We start from the raw sequence: 23,635 nt of genomic DNA, 5'->3' as shown, positions 1-23,635 counted from the left end.
AGCGCACATTTAAAATCTCTTATCTTCATTCCAATATACTGAAGAACTTGGAATTTTGACTGACCAAGTATGTTCTATGAAAATAATGATCAAATTAACGTCAAAAAATTGAAATTTGAGTTTTGAAAATCGGTTCACTGGGAAATGAAATACAGCTAAGCAAAGCAAAAATTGGATATCGTTTTTTTAAGTTAGATTTTTTTTTCTACCGGAAGATCTGAGATAGCGGTCAAAACTTTCATTGGACCCCAACATATCTATACACTGTCGGAAAGATGGATTCTTGATGATTTCAAACATCAATGAAACACTTAAATACAGAAAAGCTGTCAAAAGTTATGAGCATTTTAAAAATAAAATTGATTTTTCGGACTTTTTACTTTCTGAACCAGTTTCCGATAACTTGGTAATACATATCGACTTTATTTTAAAATTTTGAGTAATAAGAACAAATTACCTACACAATGAATATAATATCATCAAAATCGGTTAACATTTACAGTCAGGAGAACGAAATCAAACTACAACTCAAATTTCCCCGAAACGGATATTTTGCGAACGGCATGGGAAGGTTAAATAAGTTTTTTTAAATCTCTTGTTTGAAGCTTGAGGTCATACAAAAAAATTTTTAGAAGCTCAAAATTCTGATTTAAAAACTTTTTTTTACTCATACTATGAATAAATTAAACCCTCTTAATATATTTTTTTGTTAACTTTACTGTTTAAAACATTTTTTTAAAGTTTGTATACGTACAAAGTGCATTGAGACGACTTTTGATACATTATCACTTAATCTGGTCATCAGCGAATAAATTAACCACAAATTAATCAATAACGCTAAAGTTTCATTGGATGATACTCAGAACTGTTCAAGGGCTGTTTTTTGAGAGCTCTTATTTTGTTTGTTATGAATTAATACGAATCAAACGTTTAATAATTAATGTTGAACACCCAAAAATTCAAAACAAGTCAGAAATTTGTCAAAAATGGTCAGTAATAAAATCAAAAATTTGGAACTTTAAATTATCGACTTTTTTATTTATGAAAATTTGAATGTCTCGAATGATTGTTCCACATCTCCTCATCTAATGCCTGTAATTGAACTGGGGACTATCAAAATGCCTCCTGAAGCGAACCCCCTGCAAAACGTCCCTTGGGACCATTAAATTCAATTTAAAAATTCCCTCGGGCGATACCAGATGAGATAACGGACTTCATCGTTTCTGAAACAATTGCATCCGAAAACTATAATTCACATCCTATTCAAACACGTCGTCGCTTGAAAGCGAACCATTCGTTGATCGCAAATCCGGTCCCAGCTGAAGAGCTGTTGTAAATTCCTCCGAAAGTATGCAAATGAAATGTAATTGAAAGCTCCACCCACATCCCACACCACGTGGTGATAAAATCGGACAGACGTCTACTCGCTAGTGATTGAGACTTACCCTTCTGGACGGAGTACTCGTTCCAGCAACTGACTTTGTGGTGGTTGGTAATCCTTATATCCACAAATGGGAGAGATCCGAATCTTAGTTCTTTGACACTAGCCCTTGCCCAGGCTTAACGCCTGAATGTAGTCTAGAGATTTTTTTAAGTAAACCACTGACTGGTTTACACTCTTGCCACTTGACTGGTGGTAGCAGTAGTAGGAGCAGCAGTAAGTGATTGCTTTTGATCCTTCCAAAATCAAACAACCGCCAAATTTACACTTCAACACCCGCCCACAGATTCACCTTTTTTTTTATCTTACGTATATCACCACTTTTTGTTGTTGTTGGAGGATGCTCGAACGATGCTTCCCCGATGAAAGCAAAAGCGAGCCACAAATCCTTTTGATGCCTGATGGCGATGGCGATGGCTCAGCCAACGGCCAGAGACGCGCCGGAAACACCGAATCAATCGCGCGAAAACCGAAACCGGAACCTCTACAGATACGGACGTACGCACGAATGCTCTTCGTCGTGATAGCAGCCGGAGAGGAAGATCCGTTCAGGACCGACGTCGTTGTTAGACTGAGTTAACTGTCAACCGGAACGGCACTATCTATAGGGTTTTCGAAATCCTGCCGCCCGTATGCTTTCGTTCGTTATTTTGGACGCCCTTTTCCTCCCGGAATTTAGTCAGTCCGCACACTTGACCAGTCCACCGTTTGAGACCATGTGCATGTCCGGTCTGGTCTGGCATGTGGCGGGGTTTTCCGTTTGTTGCTTTACTTCTTCGTGAAAACGACCTTGGAGAGCGGAGGAATCGACGAAAGAGAGAGCGAGATTGTTGGGTAACGCGCGTTTTTCTTTTCTCTGGGGACGGATGCTGCATGAACCGAGCCTTCATTCAGGGTTGAATCTGAAAAATGTCACAATAGTTATTTTATTTATTGTTCACGGTCTTCGACAACTTAATATCATTCAGACTGATTTCTTAATCTATGCTTGAAACTATCTTTACTTATATTTTAATCAAAACAAACACAAACTTTTTTAAACAATTTACACGATATATCAAATGGGTTGTAAAATTTGTTTCTTCCATAATTAATTGTTCATAGAGGCTCAAAATTCCGTAAAGAGCGAGATGGGACATGATACGTGTAGTGAATTTTGTCTAGCTTTTTCTTTTATGAATTTTTTTCCAAACTCTTACTAGCTCAAACATCCGTTCGAGACCAAAGTCGTTACTAGAATCCCCTTGAATTGAAAATTCCTTAAGCGGGCCATGAGCCAGAGAGAGATTTGTATCTCTCTTTTTTTCAAATACTCAAAAGTATCTATGTATCGTGACTCAGAACAGCTCTGTTCAAATGCTCGATCATTTGGTTTTTTTAAATAACTTTGTTCTATTTTTTCATCCCATTATTCTCTACAATACGGTATCATTTCGATGAGGTTAGCACTGTCTATATTTCCAGATATAATATCGAATATAAACAGGCGACGAAGAAGTATAATTCGTGAGCCGATCGGTTCGATGTTCAGGATCCCACATCGGTCATGGTAAGGTGGAAGTCTCTGAGGTTCATTCCATGGTAGATTAGGGAGTGCGTACCTTAAAAACCGCTTCTGGACTAATTCGAGAAGTTTCATACCGCAGATTGAGTTTGGTGCCCAGACTTGTATGTTGTACTCCAAACCACAGCGGACGAGCGAGCAGTACAATGCCTTCAGAGTGGTGATATCGGTGAATCCTTTGGTGTTTCTTACCAGAAATCCCAGCACTGTTTTAGCCTTCACTATGGTTACAGCAAGATGTTCCTTGAAATTTAGAGACTTATCCACAATCACACCCAAATCCCGAATGGATTCAACTTTCTGAAGTACCGTGTTATCAGCTGTGTAAAGATGTGCGATCTCAACTCTGCTTCTAGTGAACGTCATAAGCGTACATTTTTTCAGATTAACTTCCATCGCATTTATTTGGCACCAGCACATAAGTTTTTTTTAAAAACGAATACAAACACATACAGGATCTCAATGAAACTTGATGTTTCCTCGAAGAGATTCCTTTTTTTTTTTACTCTAAGCGTACATCTTTCGAGGATATGATGGCTAGCATCTTACAAACGCTAAAACCAGCAACCCACAGAAAGTGTACTATGTATGCCGTGACCGGGATTCGATCTCATACCCGCTGGCTTAGAAAACTTGAAAGCTATCCTCTACGACACGGGCTGCGGCGTTTATCGAGATCCTGCTGCAGTAACAATCAGTCTTAATATTGTGATATTGAGCGGTACATTATAAAAATGTTTGTTACTGTAACCATCGGTTCTCCCAAACTGCTCAGTTGAACAAGAACCCCCCCTCTCAAGCCTCAGGGTCGGCAACACTCAAAATTCGGAGTCAAGGAAACACCTCAATGCGCTCAGTTGAATTCCCACTTTATTATTTCCCGAACACGGCTTATTGAACACTTTTTTTCCCCTCAAGAGTTGTTGATTGTCCTACCTTAGGGTTATGCGAGATGACCAGTGGCGAATACGGCGTGAACTAGGCTCGGTCCGGAGATGGTACGTTAGTCCACGAGGCGAGGGTCAGATCCAGGTGTCTCGTGGGTTGTGGTCTACTTCCGACCGGTGGCGCTCGGATCTGGCCTCCAGAACACCGAAGGCCGTGCCCCGGCAGGATTGGGATAACGGAGCTTGGTTCTGGATTAGGAGGCAACGTTGTACCCCGAGTACCTGGTCCCACCTTGGGTGCTGAACCAGGCACGAAGATAAGTATAACGACGTCGTAGGGGATCGTCGGTCTGCAGCTCTTACGTGTTGTGAAGTCTGCGGCGGGGTAGCATTTACGTTGGTCGGCTCCAGATCAGGTAGCTTACTCCCCTGACTAGCACTAGCTATCTAATCAGCTCGGCAACCGGCGTACCTGGTCCCACCTTGGGTGCTGAACCAGGCAGGAAGGTGAGTCTATCGACGTAGTATGTGTTCGCCGGTATACGAACTCACGCGAGGGTAATGTCCGGTCGTAAGGCGCTTGTCAGGCGGGAATTCGGATAACCGGCACCGCTCGTCGGTTGGGCCGGATCGTTGAGCACAACACCGCAGGTTAGGTTTTCCTAACTAGGAATTCGGGGTCCTGTAGGGACATGATGGGAGAAATATTTGCCATTTTAGTGTGTTGCCTGGTATGGGGTGCAAAATGGCTATTACCTGGTAGTTCGATTGCTTTATCAGTTGAATTAAAGCAAGGCTGTGGTCGGCTCAAGATATCCATGCAAAGTGAGGCCGTTTCAGAGCAAGATCTTTGACCCCATACGCAAGCTAGCGACTCTTTCCGTTCTTCCCACCATGCCCTACACACTCATTTGGCGCAACACCTTAAACTTGTAAAATTGACCCATTATTGCGAACAGCCGAGATCTGTCAAAAAAAGTGTCGTTTCATCGAGTCAATTTTACACATTATTTAGAAAAGCTGGCTTACTAAACAAAGGGTAGTCTTCTAACTTCATTCTATCCGAGAATGATGGTATATACGGTTTGCATTGTGGATTAAGCAATAAGTTTAAAAGTTGTGTTTGAGTTTAAATGTGAGTTGTTGAAATGGAACCGCTAAAACCTATATTTTATAACACCAGCATGAAAATAAATAAATGACCAGCATGAATAAAGAAATTCAAAATCAGTTTTATTTTTATTATTTTCTTTCCATCCTTCTGACACTTTGAAGGGCTAACATCAAAGGGCTGACATCGCCATGCAGAGCGGGCTTCCAAAATAATGTGTAGATTTTACATGTTTACAATACTAATTTTCACCTCTGTTTGACGTACAAGCTGTGTACACTATAAAGGGTACAAGGCCTTTACATGAAAAAGGAGTTAACCCAGTCTTTTCCGATAACGGGTCAAAACTACATTATAAGAGGATGCGCCAGATGAGTGTGTATTGTATTCGTTGCTGCGTTCTTAGTGCGTTTCCGATGCGCACGACTACTAGCGCCATCTCTTGCTATATTTTGGTGAGTTGACCTAAGTGTTTGGCTACCTCTGTGCACGGGAATTTTAGGGTGGTCCTCCTTCCTTACTCACTAAGTCCCTTCCTTGACACGCGTTCCAACACGCGTCATTGCTGATCCTTTTCCCACCAAGCAGTAAGTGAACTTACTGGTTATATTACTTAATTTATCAGCCTGATAATTTTTACAAATTTTCATAAATCGACCTATAAAAACAATCTAGCGAATAAACGTTCATTTTGAAATGATGGGTGGGGAGTGTAAGGATGCTTTTCCTCCAATTTCCTCCAATTTGATTCCTCCAATTTGAACTAAATTTGAGATATTTTGAAAATTTTCCAAACATGTGAATAAATATCAAACTTTTTTAACCCAATTTCAATAAAAGCTTTCTTCGATATTCTCTGATACAACTTCTATCTGCAAATTTAAAATTTTCCGTTGCAATTACAAGGTGTCTCAAGAAATCTAGAATTTAAACTTCTTTAAAGGTTAAAGGCTAAGAAAAATAAATGAATTGATTTCCTTTATTTCAAAATTTTCAATTTTTTATTTAAATCTTGTTTCACAGGCAACGTTAAAATGATTGTAAAAATATTGATGCCTTTCTCTGTTATACATGTCCGTTTTCCATTTGTTATTTTATGGACAAATCATCAAAATTTGAGTTTTATTATCCCTTTAAAACCCGCTTTAAGGCTGGGTTTACTACAATCGGTATCAAACCCAAGTCAGAACTCATTCTTACTTACTTTTTGCGCAGAATGATTCAAAATATGTTGAACTAATCACAACAAGCATTTAGGGTTTTTTTTTTATTATCTGAAAATTTGCGCCGGGGGTCTCGGATTTTTCCAAAATTTAAAATTTTGTTCGTTTGAGCACTGTAGGATTCAAATGAATAGGTTATCGATTAAGAAAAAATCATGAAAATCATGCTCATAACTTTGTCAATTTTCAACGTAGAATATAAAATTAAAAGTACATACATATTGATTCTCGATATAAAATATAGTAAATATGTTAAAAACAACGTCGAAAAGTACCATCTGCAGAATCAAAAATTTTGAAACATTCCATTTTAAAGTCCTATTAAATTCACAACTTTCATCTGAAGACGCCAAAGTGGGCCAGCAACTCCTTTAAGGATTATGAAAAAAAACTGTGACAATAAATCTTTTTAATTTAATGTCAAAAACTAACAATTTTCGAATAACTGCACTCACATATAGGGACTTATTCTCTTATCATACGCATCGTACGATGAAAAAAAATCAGCATTTTTAAGGACACCTCTTGATTCATGGAATCAATATGCAGCTCAGTGTAGATTGGATAGATACAGGCAAAATGGTCGGGATACGACCAGACCAAACTGAACGCTATCAGCATCCGTAAATGAAAAGTTCATATGACACATTTCACCGTGACGTGAAATAATGAATATAATTTGGTTATTTTAAAATTTAAGTTGTTTTTGTTGTGATCGATTACTTTTGTGACGTGAATTCACGCTAGAATAAACCATTTCGGACTTTAGTACATACATCTTTGATTTCCTGTTCTCTCTGTGGAAATAGAATATCGGTGTCTTCGAATGAGTTGTAAAGAAAACAATTACCCACAATTTGATATACGAAACTTCTCGATTGAACAACAACGAACGAAGTTATGCTTTTTTGAAGTTGTGACGTGAATTCACTCAGTTCAAACAGAACAGGGTAGTTGACTGAATTCACGTCACGAAATATAAAGTTATACTGTGGTTATACTGAACCATTCTTTGGAGTCTTCAAATTTTATGTACACTTTCAAAAGCGATATTTTGTTGTTCCGACTTTTACAATCATAAATTTTTAGTATCTGCACCTAAATTTTTCCTTATTTTAATTGACACTTGAATAGCAACATTTTGAGGGATCATATGTTAAAATTACTACTGTCTTCATTTAAAGATTCACCAAAAAAAAAATTTATTTTTTTTTCAATCTTTTTGTATTTTTATTTGAAAATAATGAATTTATTAGAAAAAAATAAACTAAATTATGCTCGATTTGTAAAAATGCGACCATCTGGAGGGTCAAAAGAGCTTTCAGAGCACATTTTTCATATAAAATTTAACAAAAAAATAAACTTTGTGACGTGAATTCACTCATTCGCGCAGTTCTAACTCAGCTAGATTCCAACCGATTTCTACAAATTTTAGAGTTTCAGAATCGTTTTATAATTTTCAAAGGAAACCTCATTTTTTATTCAAAAAAAAGTCAGAGCTTCTCGTAAAATTAAAAACTTCCCTTTTTTTGTGACGTGAATTCACTCATTTGCGACTGTTTCTGTTCACTTTTCAAACCAACTTCATTGGATATATACAAATTCTTTTTTCTAAAAAATGAAGCCGTGTTTTTTGCCTTCTGAACATACTAAAAATATTTCCAAAAAAATCATCCATATATTAATATTGATGATTTTGTAAAAGTTGTCAAAAACAACACTTTTTTCAAAAAAAAAACGGATTTTCAAAATCATCTAAAACATGTGTAAAATTTTTTTCTTCTCTTTTTTCCGTTGGTTTTGTGTGATTCAAATTATCAAAATTATAGACAATTTTGAGATTTTTAGATACGCGAACGGATAAAAATCACTTTTGAGCGGTACAAGCGCGTGGAATGTGTCATATACCAGTATTTCGATAGCAACTTACTACATTTTTCAGTGAGCGTTTTCGTTGATCACTGAAGAAGGTAGTAAGTTGCTATCGAAATACCGGTATATGAACTTTTCATTTACCTTGGTTGAATTAAAAGGAATCTTTCGATTGCTTTGATTCAGTTGAATCATTCAACCAAGTGGGCTTACAACACAACAGAGCTATCAGCATATTTTCGAGACACTTGAACTTGAAGTGTAGACATTTTCATCTAGAGACTAAATCTTTGATGTTTATGAACCAAAATGGATAGTTTTTAATTCAAGGAATTCAATTCAGTCAATAAATTTTGGTTTTTCGATCTTAAATATGAATAACAAAAGATCAAATTATTCCTGATTCTAAATTTTCTGATGGCGTTCAGTTCGGTCTGGTCGAAGCGCGGCCAAATAAGGTGCTGTAATTTAATTTATAAACTGTATTTCAATTCATGCAACAAAAGTGAGCAGCTTGTTTGGCCTGCAAGTTTGTATCGAAAAACACCATTTGAATATCATCTGAACGGAAGATTATCATCGCTTCAATGGGTTTAACTATTTTACTACAGATTTATTCAATTTTCTCATACAAATTTGACTATAATTTTGGTTTAATCAGGACAACTCAGGACATTTTGAAGACCAATTTTCAAAAATCAGGACAATTCGAGAGTTTTTGAAAAATTAGGACGGTCTATCGTCAATCAGGACAAATTCTGAAAAACCAGTACACCTGGCACCCCTGTAGGTAAGTCAACCGTCCAATGACCATGCAAATAACGTTTATTTATCAATGATATTTTTCTGGCACCGTTTGAATAAATAATTACTTACTAACAATTATTATTATTATAACGAATGGAAATCGACAAAGACCCGCGCGACGAAAAGGGACGAACTTTTGGAAACTTGGAACATGGAACTGCCGATCTCTAAATTTCGTGGACAGTACCCACGTGCTCTCCAAAGAATTGAAGAGCCGCAAGTTCAACACCGCAGCGCTGCAGGAGGTATGCTGGCGATACTTACGTTCCAAGATGATCATACCATCTACCAGAGCTGCGGCAACACACATGACCTCGGAACAGCTTTTATAGTGATTTGGAAGAAGAAGAAGCACGTGATCGGGTGGTGGCAGATCAACCAACGAATATGCCGGTTGAGAATCAAGGGCCGGTTTTTCAACATCAACATCATCAACGTGCATAGCCCTCACCTCGGAATCACCGGTGACGACAAAGACGAATTCTACGCTCAGTTGGAACGTAAATTCGACCACTGTCCAAAACATGACAACATGACAGGAGAAGGAATTCAAACCGAATATTGGAAGGTTCAGTGCGCACCACCTGATCAACGAAAACGGCCTCAGATTCATCGGTGTCGCCGCCTCCAAACGAATGGCCGTACGTAATACCATACCGTAGTGGCCGTACGCAAACGCAGATCGACAACGTTTTGATAGACAGCTGGCACTGCTCGGACATCATTGACGTCAGATTCTGTCGAGGCGCCAACATTGAGTCAGATCACTCTCCGGTGGTGGTGAAGATGCGCAAAAAACTTTTCGTAGTGAGCAACATACGAAACGGACGCCCGCCTCGGTTAAATATCGCACGACTGAAGCAACCTGAGATCGCAGCAGTCAACGAGTAATTGCTCGAAGCAGCGCTGCCGACAGAGGGCGAGCTTGACAAAGCTCCCCTCGAAGACTGATGGGACATCTACGGGCAGGAGACGTGGATATTGTTCGAGAAGGACTTGCGTACACTCGGGGTAATCGAGCGACGAGTGTTAAGAACCATCAATGCCGGCGTGCAGGAGAACGGAGTGTAGAGGCGAAGGATGAACCACGAGATCGCGCGATTCTACGGCGAACCCAGTATCCAGAAGATGCCGAAGGCTGGCCGGATACGCTGGGCAGGAAATGTTGCGAGAATGCTGGACGACTGTCCTTCAAAACAGGTGTTCGCTACGAATCCGGTGGGAATGAGACGAACAGGGGCGCAACGAGCGAGTTGGTTAGACCAAGTGGAGCATGATCTGGCGAATGTAAAAAGTCCGAGAAATTGGAGATCGGCTGTCATGAACCGAGAGAAATTAAGGGATTACGTGCATCAAATATTGTCGTGAGACGGAAAACTATAGAAATAAATAAAATTATGACATCTTTATCATGAATTTAAACATGATCCTGATTAAGATCTTGATCCTCATTCTGATCCATGATCCTACCTTTGACTCTTAAGAAAATCTTTATCCTGATCCTGATTTTAATCTTGATGCAGATTCCGATCCAAAACTTACGAAGTGATCATGATCCTTATCTTGATTTTAATCCAGGACCTGATCTGATGCTTATCTTGATTCTGGTCCTATCCTATCCTGGTCCATATCCTTAATCTGAATTTGAATTTTATCATGATTTCGATCATAATCCTGATCCTGTGCTCAATTTGAATTCTGATACTGGATCAGATCCAGATCTTGAGTGAAATTATATAACCTGATACTTAAATATTAAAGGTATAGGTGATGATATTCAAGTGTAATGCAATGGAAGTCTTCAAAAATATTTAAATTAGATGTAAAATTTGATCAATGCTCTTCAAGTCAACAATCACTCATCTTATATTTTAAAAACTAACCCAACACCTTCGACCGACGGTGTTATCAACGGTATCAGCCATTCATAACCGAGTCTGAACCTTCTCGAATTCATCCGTGACACAGAGAAAGAAATCTTCCAGAAGTATCCTGTCGTGCGAAGCCTCTCGTGATCATTCGGTTTGAATTCCATCAACAGAGCGAGCACCAGCATCATTTTGTAGGTAATGCTCTCTCAAACTTGAACGGTTGCAATTTCCACCGATATGATGAACGAAACAGAACAGCTGTTTTTCCAGCAACTTACCTTTGTTTTGGTCCTTTCCCCACTCAAGTCCGCGGTCGTCTCTGGTTGTTGGAGTTGGCGAGAAAAGGCTCATCACAAAATTGCTCACATCTTTGGCTACTGGTAAGCAACTAATTGGAATAATTTCCCCCCGACCTTGCCCGGGGTGGCTTGTATCGAAATAGAAGGAAACGGTTTCATTCTGGATGAAATAAAGTATCGAGATGCTATTGGGAGGACGTTTATCACACGATACCCGTATTCTTAGCGCCACACCGATGAATCGGAGAGGAAAATTGGATTCAAGTTTTCTGAATATGTTGACAGAAATGGATTACAATTTTCTGCTGCATCAGGAAATTTCGGCGAGAAACTGTCGGCTGGCTGGGGAGATTCATTTCATTCGGATGTTGTTTTTAGTCATTTGTTAAATAGTATCTACATATATGGAATGGGCATCTAGTATAATAGATGATAAAAAGTAAATTGTTCCAAGCTAGACTAAGCTGTTCTTTTTAGCTTGCATAACGATTCTTATGCTATGCAGGACCAAGCTTTTAGTGCCATCTGGTTAAAACGCCCGTCGTTATGCAAACCACTCACCCTCTCTCTCTCTTTCTCTGTCAATGAACTATTTGGTTGATTAGCCAAGCGTGCGTGTTAGCTTAGCACGTGATTTTTCCGGCATGGCAAACACATCCGTCGATTATAAGCCCTAAGGGAGGATGTTTTGTCTAGTTTCTCGATGTTTAGGGATATGTGATATAATGCAGCTTGGACAAAATTAATTTTATGGGTTTTCCATTGTGATCAAAAGGAGGGTTGAGAAAAAATGAATTAGCAGTGGGATATATTACGTTACCTGTTTGGATTTATGAAAGAAGCACTGGTAAACTTAAATGAAACACCAATCTTAATAAAGTTGCTGAATGGTCGTTGACTATGTTTAACATGTATCTAAATATTTGGTGAGCCGTTATATAAACACCAGTTACAATTTATGTAAGTAACTCTAAAATTAACGTGTTCAGTCAAATATTGTCGTACTTTACAACAAGATTATCACTACAGACCATGTAGATGTCTAAATTGAATACACACAGTACTCATGTTTGATATAAACACTAATTTCAGTTTTACTTACATAAACCTTTTTGGCATTGCATTTCCAATATTGCTTGGTACCGAATTTAGAAATATAAAATCTATGAAAACCCAACAAATTCAACGTGTCTTTATGCCTGCAAAATGTAACAGAAAGCAGCCAAATTGCAAAAACTATAATTTTGTTAAACTATTTACTGTTTTAAGTTTTTAAAATTATTTTAAGCTTGAGATGCTATGATATTAAATCATGAAAACATAATATTACACATAAATTACTATTGATCAATATTACATTGAAATTTTATAAAAATCCACATCGAGTTCTATGTTCTATGAATTCAAAAATGATTTAACTAAGCCGTACTAATCTATCAAATGTTTTGAATCCATGCCTGCCTAAAGAAGAAAGACTCTGATTGAGATTTATAACATCAACATGTGTCCTCGTCACTTTCGTATATTCACCACTTCAAAGCTTCTACTTCCGTTTGAAAGACGAAAGCTTTTCGCCCCAAAGGTGCGCCATTTTCTTTTCCTCAAGCTACAGGCTACAAGTTGTCTGAAATCTTGCACGCAAGAAAAGTTTCACGACCACGTGGATGCAAAATACGTTACGCGATGTTATTCAAAACATGTTGACACCCGGATTGCTTTGCTACATCTAAATTCTGAGATTAGCAAATTTATCGGTCGATTCTGATTATGAAAATAATAATGTTCAATACCTACCTATTGAACTCCCAACACGATACCTTAATTTTTTTTATATAGAAATTTGGATTTGTGATAATGAAAATAAGATAATCAGACTTTTACGATTAAAAAATGCAAAAAAGGTAAGCATAAATTCTTCAATTTTTATTGATTTTGAGAAATAACCACTCGAAATCTTTGTTTTAAATTGACATTTGAAGCTATGGTCATTTAGTATCCGGACACTTCATTTCGGTGATAGCTACATTACTAGAGATCGAATATGCAAAACTTTGGCAGCGTTGTGTTGGTTATGAAAAGGACTATCTTGTCTATTTTTGCCTGATTTTTAAGTTAACGTGTGTTTGGGATATTTACGATGCAAAAAACATGGTAAAAATAATTTTGTACAAATTTGCGCTTTTTGCGCATTTTGTGCCTTGAAAATTCTTCATTGTTGACTTGAAAACTCATGTACTGTTGATTTTTTCCTGTTTTTTTTTGGACCAAATGGTTAAGAAGTATAAGGAACCACTCTATGATCCACACGAAGTTCAAACCAAGCATCAGAGTGGGACCCTTGATCTTAAATATGGTAAAAAGTTTATGTTTTTTGGGGATAATTGAATGTAGACCCCTTAGATAATGCAATAAATCCATTCCCGGCAGGCTAAAAGTGATGCTTGACTAGTAGACACCATGTAAATAACTAATAGTGAGCAGTTCAATAGATCGCAATCTGTGCAACCGATTTTTACGCAATGTGGCAGATGTGTTCTGATAGACAAAGAAATTTATGTTAAAATCAGATTTAAGAGATCAAATTCTTCCAGATGCCTACTCATGAAAAGGTTCCAACCACCTTCTATTTGCTTTTTCCAGGTGAGTTTTGTTTAAAATATCATGATTTTGCAAAGGTTTTGCTTCTGTGGTAAAAATAATAGATCAATACATGACTTAAAAAGTGTCCAAAGATAAAAAAAAAGAGATTTAGCTTAGCTAAGCTTAGGTTGATTGACTACTCACATTCACCTCAAATCATTGAACTCGAAATGCACCATGAAATATTCTATGATCCAAATTAATCATTCTTATCAGCTCATACGCTTATAACTTCGTAGGGTTTTTTGATTTACTTTTTATAGGAATAGGATGATAGGAATCGTTACTATAAAAACACATTTCGAATTCCATGATTGTAGGCGTGGCTCAGTAGAACGAATTCCACATCGCCAATGGTTGCTACTCCGTGATTGACCGAGGCCATCAATTTTGTCCAGAGGTCAAAAGAACGGTGTCTGGGATTGACAACACATTCACAATGAACAAAACTGATGCTCTCCTCTTGTCCAAAGATAAAAAAGAGATTTCATGAAAAAGTAAGAGTATTTCTTGAAATTATCGATAAATATATTTTTTAAATTTTTGCATTAAATTTAATATTAACACCTTCATTTCCTCCATATAAATTTGTTCGATTAAATGAATAGTTTTTAAAATAAACACGTTTGTAACTGCCTGGATTATAAATGATCATAGCATTACATACACATAGAAGATGAGAGCTCTAAATATTAGCACCGAGTCTAAAACTGTCGATAAAACAGAATTTTCTCTAAAAATAAATTTTTTGTCATTTTTTCTATCATAAACTCAACTATATCAACAATTTTTTTTTTTTTTTTTTTTTTTTTTTTTTTTTTTTTTTTTTTTTTTTTTTTTTTTTTTTTTTTTTTTTAATAATTTACTACTAACACATCTTACGTCTAAACTATCCTAAATTCAACCACGTTCCAAAATGCCTTGTAAATGCATTCCTAATATTCCATCTGTTATCTCTTATTTCTTTTTGTAAAACATACAAACTGTGATTTTTGTTATTCTTCAGTATAAAAGATGTTACTTTTGCCACTAACCAAAGGCCGGCTTTCTGTTGCTTGTCTTTCTCATTAATTTCGCTAAGTAAAATGTTTTCGGGATCGGACGTTACAATTTTTAGTCGATGTTGTAAAACATACCTCAACCAACTCCATACTTCGATGGACTTTATACAATGTTTTATCATATGTGTGTTCGATTCAATAACTTGGCAACAATCACAAAGGTTATCGGTTAATCTTCCTATATTATAATCATACAACTTTTTCTTTGTAACAACTAGATCGTTGTACAGTAGAAACAACTGTGACTTGGCTTCACTAGGGATAAAACTGTAGCTTATATTGGTCCAAATATTAATCCAATCGATTTCGGGGAAACTCTGCTCTATTTTTGGCACCTTTTTTCAGTTCATCAACAAAATAACAGTACAATGAACTCACAGTTGTTAGGGAGAAGTTTTGTTTTATATACAGACCCTTTTCTAGCCATTCGAGAGTGTTTCGACTTAGACATTTTTTCCTGGAGATGTTGATCAGTAGTGTATCTTGAGCATCACTATTTTTTCCTCCGTATATCGCACCTTTTATAAACAACGCTTTGGCTTTCGATTTCACATCAACTAATTTTATTCCTCCTTTATCTAAATCCAAGTTTAACTGGTTTCGATCGACTTTGAAAATTTGTCCGGGTGTCCAAATAAATCGTCCAACTGCTTTCCTGATTTCAGCTATAAATTTGTTATCCGGTGGAAATATGCTGCATGCATACCAGAGCTTCGAAAGTATAAATATATTCAGTAACCACGATCTTTCAATCAAATTGAGGTGTCTTTTTGAAGAATATTTCTGTTATGGGAATCGATTCCAACACCTTCAACTTATAAGCCACCAACGCTATCGAATAGACTATTGGTACGCTTTCGTTCAATAGGCAGAACAGACATTTCAAATTAATAATAAATCAAAGTACGATTTTTTTTTCCAAAATTTCAAATGTGGAGCATAACTCAATGACTGTTCTACTGAGATTTTTTTCTGAAAAACTTCATTTTCGGATTCAGCGACCGATTTCATATAAAAAATCATATCAGCTTACTAAATTATAAAATGCTGTAGACTAAGGTTGCCAGAGTTTTTTCAGCACGTATCCGGGCCGGACAAACCGGGGAATTTTATATAAAAACATAGCAAAATCCGGGCATTTCATTTCTAAATTGAAGACCAAAAATCCGGGCAATATCCGGGCATATTTGGTCAAAACCAAGAAATAATTCCACAAAAATCAAGATAAAAAAAAATTGAAAAAAAAAATTTCATCAAAGCTCATAAATAGATTTTAAATCGTATTTTAGGCTTCGAAAAAACCTTTCATGATTATTTTTGCAAATACTGCTCAAAGTTTTTTTGTGTTGGTGGCTAAATAGAAAAAAAATACAACTCAATTAATTTTTCTTGTTTGATTTGCCAAATCAAGTGAAAAAATCCGGGCAAAATCCGGGCACTTTTCAATGAAATCCAGCAAACGGGCCGGTCCGGACTTTTCCCAAATTTGGTATAAAATATCAGGGCAAACCCGGATAAAACCGGGCAATCTGGCAACCTTACTGTAGACCCATTCCAGCGTGACGTCACAATATTTGCAAAACAATTTTTTGGTGAATTGTATGTTATTCTACGGTTCAGTTGTTGTATGTAGTGACGTGTTGGGTAGCGGCGCGCGTGTTGTTTTTTCTAGGAAAAAGAAATTCAAATCGAATTGTGCTACAATTTGCGATTTTTCTTGGGTTGAGTTCGGTTTTACCAAGGATCAGGGTGAAAGGTGTAAATTCTTCGAAATAGTTCAATATTTGTTGGAATGACTTGCTCCAGGAAGGAAGAATTGTGTATGGAAATAAATTGGTTTTATACGGAGAAAGAGGAGATATGAGTGATAGTGTGTTGGCGCTGGTACAGAGGAATAAAGAAAGTTTTCAATTGAATGGATTCTAGAGGTTTGTGAAGGGAAAGTGGATGTTTTGAAGTGGTGAAAAATATAAAAAAGGTAGAGTTCTGAACTAATAAGCGTGTATCAACATGTTTCCGGAGGAGGCGCCGGCGAGAGAGACAGCTGAATTCGGTGAAAATTTCCAATCATATCTTCTTGCTTGTCTGTTTCGATGTTTGCTTTAGCGAAAGATTTTTTTAGGCATGGAGCATAACATCACCCATTTAAAATTTAAAAGCTATGAAAATGCACTTTTTGTAGATCAGATCTAAATTGTCAATCCTCAAATGAAATTTCATTCGTTTTTAATGATCAACTTTTAATCAGTTAGGTTACATAGTGTAAAGTGTTCTCAATTTATAGTCAATTTTTCATTCCACTGTATTGTACAATCATTTTCATCTGATGATTATTATTTGTATTACCTACTTTAGTGATTTCCCTTTAGAGAGTATATTCCATTTTAAAATCAGAAATGGTATGGGAGATTACAGAGAGTAGGGTGCTGCTGATGTTATTGATACCTTTTCCTTTTGGAACGTTTCCAGTTTTCAGTGCTAGCGACGGGTTTGGATTTTATCGCAGCAATCGCTGACTTTTTAAATTTGCCATCGGTTAGCGCAAACTTTTTCGTTAAGTTTCATTCGGAGTTTGCTCAAATACGTTTTCGTGAACCTACAGGTGCGAGGTGCGGGTGTGTTGTCAGCTAGTTTTTTGTCCTATGTAATATGAGTAGAAATGATGATATTTAATTGTAAATTCCAATTGATTCGTTCCATTATTTTCTTATATTGGTAACATAAAGTGAATGATTTTGATGATGATAGTATTAAAATGTACATATCTTCAAATGTAGGTTTTCAGAAGTATATTCCGTAACCGCTGTCATAGACATGAGTATATTTATCATACCTTTGTTTGTACTTCACTTTGTTGGATTATTTTTATCGCATAGTTCAGTCAATTTTAAAGAATGTTGCAGCAATGATTACTCGTGTCTGATATAAAGTAGGCAGTAATCATCCAATCAAGACCGGAGATTCATGATCATAAATTTGAACTGAAACTTTTTGAAACACATATTTTGTATAAAATAAAAGTTTTTTCATGTAGTATTTATTCCTTGTTTTTAGCGACACCAGATAATTGATAATTGTACAAAACTAGGTTGTCCTACTTGAACTCAAGAATTGAAATTGTTGAAAAAAAATTAATATCTTTCTGTTAAACAATGTACGGGAATCACATTTCGATATATCTGAATTTTCAGCAAAACAGAGGCAAATAATGAATATTATTTGATGGATTCGGCCCAGTTAAAAAAAAAATAGTAGATAATTTTGAAAATAGAGCTTAGAAGTAGTAAAGCGTTAAATAAATTAACATAGGTTAATTTTCAAATGTTTCAAAAACAGCTGTTAAGCCGTTTTTTAATGTGTGTGAAATATTTAACAAAAAAAAAATTCTTTTGCATGAATCTTCTTTGAACTAGTTTATGAATTACATAAAATTGACCGGAAAAGGGTTTTTTTAAACTTATTATTCACATTTAGGGTAACGTAACAGAAAGTATTTGTGTGAAATATATGAACGCATGGTTTCAATTTCATCTCTTAAAATATTGAAATCATTGTTTTTTGTAGTTCTAGATTTTTTTTTGCATGGTTCGGTGATGATTTGTAATAATATAAAAATTATTTATTTTAGATCAGGTGGAAATCAGTATGGATATAGGTAAGCTTCAAGTGTCTTGAGGTAAGATTGGTAAGAAGGTACGATTATTTCACTATATGTACAATAATTGCATTTATAGAATATATTATATAAGAACGTACAAACAGTTGCCAGCTGGGCAGGTATCTACACGTATGCGGAATACCTGTCGTAGATTCTTAACTCTAAATATGTTATGAATTTTATACGGTTGCGAAACTGTTTGCTCGTTCTACAAATAAGACATACACCTACACGAAACATTTTCATTTCATGACAGTTCACACGAAGCCATGGTGTCGGGTATGTGATGATTTGCATTGAAGATTGGCCGAACAAAAAATCTAAAGGATGCAAATTAGCGCATACGTTGGCGAAACTGCGGTGAATCCGTGCACCCATGGTGGATTATCTACATACATACATACATACAATTGTATGTTATTCTACGGTTTATTGCGCACAAAAGTATTTTTATTGGACAAATAAGTAGTTATTAAAATATAAGCAATAGAAATCATGACGCCAAAACGCATGGCCTTTTCCACATTTCAGATTGTTTTACAAAACCGTACTTTTCTGCTCTTCTGTTCAATCAAACTTTATGAAAATTTCAGAAAAGTATCAACTTGGAAACTTTACTAATAGTGTGATTTGGTGATGAAATAAATCTATTAATTCCCAAAAAATTAGGTGCATTAAATCCAAAAAGGCCCTTATAAGCAGATAAGGTTTGCGACTCTGCGCGCATAAATTTTCTTCGAAATTTATTTGTGCTATCACGTAAATATTATATAAAAAAACAATATTTAAGAAACTTATTCATAAAAGCGTATAAATGTGTTACTCAATCCCGATCAGGAGAGGAAAATAAAATTAAATGAAGATACTAATTTATTTTCTATCTAATTGAGCTAAGTACTCGAAGGATGTTAAAATATCTCACCTTCTCAGTCTGCATGCGACCAAAGCATCCACCGGGGTTGGATACCCGATCTCCGCTTAGGTTACTCGCACCCCAGCCGGTACCACGGGGAGGTAGAGATAGGAGTTGTGAATAAGAGGTGATATGACCACTATGGGGTCTCGTGTTGCACATTATCCACCGTTTACCAGCCTGGAAAGTTCTATGCATAAAAAAAAAGATACGGTTATTATATATTACAACAATTTGAAACAAATTCTTTATCGTTGAAAGTGAGTTCAATCCTTTTCAAAAAATCCTGGCAACACTGTTAAGATCCTGCTTTGTGAAAATTTCGCTCCGTATTTTCATCGATTTCCGAATTGCAAATACTTTTTAAAACCATAGTGATCGTACCACGAAGAACATTACTGATTACATCACCGCTACCGCCACCAATCCAGTACCCGCTCGCAAGGTAAAGGCCTGATTTCCGTAAATAACGAACCGGCACAGAGAACAGACGTACAAGCTCGAACAAAAAATCTTCAAAAAAGTGTGTAAAATTTCAAATGCTATCACCCAAAAAATACGTTAGAAATTGACTACAAACAGTGCCATCTATTGCGCCGTTCAAAAGTTACAAATCAATTTTAAAGTGCCCTGTTTTCAGAAAGGCGTAATCGTATATGAACTCACAAAAAATGAATCCAATGTCTCAGTAAGATGGACGGCTTTAATGTATTGCTAAATAAATGAAATCAGAGTTACTTTTAACTGGGCGAACTTTCACTTTCTTTATTTTGGCACTACTATGACAGGTAAGATAACTAACACCTTCGGTTTAAGTTTTCGCACTTCTTGAACAGTAATTTATGTAAGAAAATGCATCACCTATGTCCAGTCAAATACAAGAACATTCTTGACGATCAGTCTTACCCAGCAGTATTGATTCTAGGCATTTCAAAGCGGATTACTTTCACATATCACTTTAGTATCCAGCTGTTTTAAACTATGTATTTCTAACAAATTTGAAGGAAAAAGATAATGTCTAACTTTTATGATTATTTTTTTCATGCAACATAGTGAACGTTCGTTCATCAAGTTTCGAACGAAACTTCAACAGCGATTTTCTTGAAGCATGCTTAGCAGCACATACGACCTATAGAAAACTGACTGAAACTTAGTCAGCTTTGTTTTGACAGTTCTCTTTGGTGTGTTTGGAGACATCTGGTGGCCCAGCCAAAAGACAAAAATTGGTTCAAAAAGGGTGTTAGGATTTTTACACAACTTTCGTGGGCTAGCTTGTATGTCTGTTCTCTGTGGAACCGGCTTGAGTGTGGTTCGAGAAACTTCCGCCCACCCTCCCACTCTCCCACCTCGCCAAAAATCACCTACCTGCAGCGCAGGCAACCAAAAATAAAACAGCCACCAATAGCTGCCATCCACCCGCTTAACCGCATAACCATCCATCTGCCGTATCCTGCCAACAGCCTACCAGTCGCCTTCAATCATAAACTCGCACAAAAAGCCACAAAACATTGCATATATGTATCAACTGTAACACCACGATCTGCCACAATAAAAACAACCTTCGCTGCCTGTGTTTTTATTTCGCTTCCGACCATCCGCAACTGGAATCAAAACAAACCCGTAACCCACCCGCCACCGTCATCGCTGCACGCATCGGACCACCGCATTCCTTGGTACACGGAGAGGTGAACAAGGTAAACCACAACAAACGTCAAATCTTTTGTTTCTATAGAAACGTATATACGTTTAACCACCCTGCGCGTATTTTTATCGACCGCAACGCCATCTGTGAGAGAGTAGCTAAAACTATCTCTTTGAGGGAAGTGCGCACATTTTTATCGACGGCAGCGCCATCTGTGAGAGAGTAGCTGAACCTCTCTCTTTGAAGGAAGCGTGGCCAATAATTCTTTTGGAACCATGTCCACGTGTTGCGAAAGTTGCTCTGTAAGATTTACAGATTCAACTTTAAGAGTCCAATGCCAAGCTTTTTGCTCCGTCACCTTTTGTTTGAGATGTTCAGGACTTGATGAGCAAATGCTTGCTGCCGTGTCATCCAATAATCTTGTTACTTGGAGATGCCACGGATGCAAAGCCTTGATGGAGAAAACCCGCTTTCGCAATGCTTTGCTTTCTGTTGAAGGCACAAATACTCAAATTCTGGAAGAAATTAAAACCGAAATCTGTAATCACGTTCGCAATGATTTATTGCAAGAATTGCGGAAAAATTTTGACGCTTTGGCTAACAATACACCGAAACCTTCTCGTTTAGCGGAATTCCCCATTTTTCGAATGGGGCAACCTGCCTCAGTGAAACGAGGTAGAGAGGTTGAGGAAATTAAAGATTCAACGCCCCGTCGCCCAACAAAACTCTTCCGCGGTACAGACACGGCACGTTCTGCACCACCGCAAGATAACTCCGAGGAAAATTGTTTCCACTTATATCTATCAGGAATTTCTCCAGAAGTCACCGATGCAGAAGTGATGGAGCTTGCACAAGGCGCTTTGACCACTTCAGACTTAAAACTTGTTAAGCTCGTTCCTCGTGGTAGGGACACCAGTGGGTTTTCCTACATTTCTTACAAAGTCACTATGTGTTCCAATCTGAAGGATAAAGCGATGAAACCGTCAACATGGCCCCTTGGACTTGTGTTTAGGGAGTTTAATTCGACCACTGCTCCTCGTAAGGGTTTTTGGAAGCCTCCATCGAGGACTTCCGACCCAGTTTCGATGAATCCCACCACGAGCAGGAACACGGATGCAACAACTCTCCCCCAATAGATTGTGTGATGACCTCTGCTGAGCAGCCCAATTTACAATCCGATTTACTGCCAACTCAACTGAACAGAAAACCACGCGAATTCCTGATTTACTATCAAAATGTACGCGGAATCCGCACAAAAACAAACCATCTTCTTCTCGCTCTACAACGGTGCGACTATGACATAGTTGTTTTGACCGAAACTTGGCTTCACCCGAAAATCAACAATGCCGAATTTGCCTAAAACTATACTGTATTTAGATGCGACCGTAATCCTGAAACCAGCAACCTGAGCCGTGGTGGAGGAGTCCTCATAGCCGTGAAACATGAAATTGTCTGCAAATCCGTCAACCTAGTCAACTGCAACAGACTGGAACAAGTCGTCGTCCGTATCGTACTTGGTCGTCAGGTGCTATTTGTGTGTGTTGTGTATCTGCGTCCCAATAGTGATCCTGTCCTCTACGATCTACACGCCAAAGCCATTCAACAAATACTCGATAAAGCTTCAAGTGAGGATTCCATTCTGATATTGGGTGACTACAATCTACCGAACCTCATATGGACCTTTGATAAAGATGTAGACGCTCTCATCCCGAACAACGCATCAACTGAATCCGAATGCGTTCTAGCTGAAAAAATTATCGGTTCTGGATTAATGCAATTGAACGACAACTGTAACGCTAATGGCAAACTACTTGATCTCGCTTTCGTCAGTGACATATGCTCGTTCGACGTCTTTAATCCACCATCAGCTCTTTTAAAAATTGACTCGCACCACACACCGTTTATTTTAAAATTTGACAATGGCTATGCATTCAGCTCATCGACAACAATATGACTTCCGTCATTGTGATTTCGATGCTTTAACCACTGCTCTAGAAACAATAGACTGGACGACACTGCAAACTTGTTCGAATATCGACGATTCTATTTCCCTTTTCTACGACAGTATATATGCTACCTTGGACGCTATGGTTGCCAGAAGAACGTTCAAACCGAACTCAACGAACAGGAAGCCCTGGTGGAATGCGAATCTTAGACTTCTACGTAACCGCCTACGGAAAGCACGTAAACGTTTCTTCCATACGAAATCTAGCGTGCACAAATCCATCCTTTTGGACGTGGAAAAGGAATACGAGCGTGCCCAGGAATTCCATTTTTGTGAGTATATAAGTCGCACTCAAAACGAATTGAAATCCAATCCCGCCGCTTTTTGGTCGTTTGTTCGAGGCCGAAAAAAATCGAGTAGAATCCCAGCTGATGTCGCTTACTCTGGCAGAACTGAGGAATCATTTGAGGATTGTGCTAATCTGTTCGGCGACTTTTTCCAATCAGTCTACCAAAATGAAAACGAATTACCCTCGGATGTACCCTCTGCATTTTCACCGTCATATAACGTAAATATTCCTAGTCTTAGACTATCTGTCACTGAAGTCTATGATGCATTGATCGCAGTGAACGCTTCAAAAGGACCTGGACCTGACAATCTGCCTCCGTTCTTTGTAAAAAATTGCGCAGCCGCCATAGCGA

General features: G+C 37.5%; 1 protein-coding gene across 3 annotated transcripts in view; it reads right to left on the bottom strand.

Moving 5' to 3' along the window:
• The window catches only part of LOC129750963 (opsin, ultraviolet-sensitive), a 422,334-nt gene that overhangs the window by 279,457 nt on the left and 119,242 nt on the right, over positions 1–23,635 (bottom strand). The window contains exons 1-2 of one of the 3 annotated variants that reach the window (XM_055746186.1): positions 3,942–4,170; positions 1,446–2,343 (exon numbers count right to left, since the gene is read on the bottom strand). The gene's annotated coding sequence lies outside the window, so the exon portion shown is untranslated. Of the gene's footprint in view, positions 1–1,445; positions 2,344–3,941; positions 4,171–23,635 lie in introns of those variants that run through there. The other 2 variants (XM_055746185.1, XM_055746187.1) reach the window with 2 other exon arrangements.

Source organism: Uranotaenia lowii, chromosome 3 (genome assembly GCF_029784155.1).
Source record: "Uranotaenia lowii strain MFRU-FL chromosome 3, ASM2978415v1, whole genome shotgun sequence".
NCBI lineage: Eukaryota > Metazoa > Arthropoda > Insecta > Diptera > Culicidae > Uranotaenia > Uranotaenia lowii.
The sequence above is the reverse complement of the archived record's forward strand: the minus strand, read 5'-3'. Positions and strand labels throughout refer to the sequence as shown.